At 44.0% G+C, this 2,104-nt stretch overlaps 1 long non-coding RNA gene across 1 annotated transcript in view; it reads left to right on the forward strand.

Moving 5' to 3' along the window:
- The first annotated feature begins 389 nt into the window (after positions 1-389).
- Positions 390-2,104, forward strand: part of LOC106519881 (uncharacterized) — a 34,094-nt gene continuing 32,379 nt past the window's right edge. Inside the window, exon 1 of the long non-coding RNA XR_001310487.1 lies at positions 390-634. This is a non-coding gene — a long non-coding RNA (uncharacterized LOC106519881). The remainder of the gene's footprint in view (positions 635-2,104) is intronic.

Here is a 2,104-nt window from a genome sequence, read left to right on the forward strand (position 1 = left end):
CTTGGCATCAGAAAATACATTTCCTCAAAGGTTTTTTTTAATCTGAAAAGAGCTTCACTGAGTGAGAACTAATGTTGAGAGCTCAGCAGACAGTTAGGTTTCACTTTCACTTTGACCCGAGAGCCTGCAGGAGTCATGGGCGGGGTGTATGGGGAGGGGGGGGGGCGCTCTGCCATGAGGAAGTTCGGCTTAAAGACACGTCCCAAAGGTGTTTCTGGTCCCCACCTGTCGTTTTGCTCCTCAGCACGGCTGTGTAAAAACGCTGCAGGATTTCTCAAACATGCATGAATGAGTCAAAGCAAGACTTTGGGCATGTTTTTTATGAGAKTATAACATTATAACATGATATAAAACTCAAAAAAGTTGATTTTACATGATATTGCGCCTTTAAAGACAGTGTAAAGATGGATGTATACAAATCTTTACACTTTAATGTGAGATCCTGAAATGCCGCTATTTTTTCACTGATGTGCTCAGGAACCATCCATACATGTATCCATGCAAACATTCATTTTTGTTACCTTCCTTTTCCTTTTCGTGCCACAGGGACCAGGTGCATACCTCCAGTGGTCACTGTGTGAGAGGCGTGGTCCACCCTGGACAGATCACATGTCCAACACAGGGACACACAGAGGTAAATGAGACAACCATTCTCTCACTTTCACACAATTTGTGGAGGCAGGAAGATGATCCTGCAACATTTCTAAACAATGGTTCTATTTGTTGTCTTTAATTTTTAAGTATGTGGGTATTTCCGAATGGTTATTGTGTTGTAGTTTAGGCTCAAACCCCTTCCCCCCCACATCTACTCCTGAACCCCTATCATAAAGTCATAAAGCCAGCCTGCAGCTGCATCCTCTCCTTTTCTAGCTATCTGTCCATCACTATCACTCAATCACTCTCTCATGCACACACAGCCCCCACTCAGTGTCTGACCATCTGTCCCCCACCAGAAGTGAAGGTATTCTGTTTCCATCTCAAGCCGACAAGTAACTGATCTTTTCAAAAAGCAGAATCCCTTTTCAATGAAAGCAAAATGCTGCGCAAAATAAATAAATAAAAACAGAAATTAAAAGCTGTTCTTTGAAATGTTGCATTATGTTAAACATAATGAGAATGGCAAGTTTTTATTACGTTTGGCCTGACAGAGTTGGTGTGAAACTATTTTGTCGTTCTTGCTGCAAAACAGATTAATAGTTTGTAATCGATTGTAATTTATAAGTTTAGAGCACAGTTTAGAATTGACTGGGGGTGTGGGGTTGGGCCACAGTGTTGCTTTGACTCATTTGCATGTTTGAGAAATCCTTGAATCACTTGTGGAACCATGTGGAGCTCCCTGCTGGTACAAAGCACCGCCCATTTCCACAAAGCTCCTCCCTGGAGCTCAGTCTGCAGTCGTGCTCCCGCCCCACAGAGCACCCCTCCTCCAAAGCATTGCTGTGAAGATGTGCTGAAGTGGGAGTGTCAGAAGTGGTAGGAGTTTTTAAAAAAGACAGAGGCCAACGTAAAAATGTCTAGGTAGGCTATGATGCAAAGTCACATTTACTTTTTGATTTATACAGCATTTCCTTAACAACTGAAGGTAAAATAATTACCATATTTATTCAAGGACCTCCAGGACCACCAGGACCCCCAGGTCCCTCAGGGAACAGCAGATGGTCCAGTTCTCATGGAAACAGCACAGAACTGATAGAATTAATTAAAATTTTGTATCTGAAAAAAACTGGACGCCGCCATTACCAGCCGACGCTAGCTAGCTGTTAGCATCATCGAAGGCCTGAAGGCGGGACTCCACGTCCAAGGCTTGGAATCTGCTGTGGAGGAACGTTCGGGAGAGGCGCCTGGCAGGCTGGCGTCTCTTCATTCTCCGAAACCTTGAAAGAAGCGGAAAAACTATAAGAAAAAACGGACGGAATCAGAGAAACCGAGAGGAGCATCCATTCTATGTATGGAGATTTGCTGTGAGCCGGTGGCGAGAGGAGAGGAGCAGCTAACGGTGGAGGAGAGAGGCTAACAAAGCAAACGGGAAGGGGGTAGAGGCTGGTTTGGTGATTTGATTAAGAAATTGGATGAAGATGGCATTGAAGGTAATACAGAAAGATAT

The sequence above is a fragment of the Austrofundulus limnaeus genome, unplaced genomic scaffold (assembly GCF_001266775.1).
Source record: "Austrofundulus limnaeus strain Quisiro unplaced genomic scaffold, Austrofundulus_limnaeus-1.0 Scaffold84, whole genome shotgun sequence".
In the NCBI taxonomy this organism is placed as follows: domain Eukaryota; kingdom Metazoa; phylum Chordata; class Actinopteri; order Cyprinodontiformes; family Rivulidae; genus Austrofundulus; species Austrofundulus limnaeus.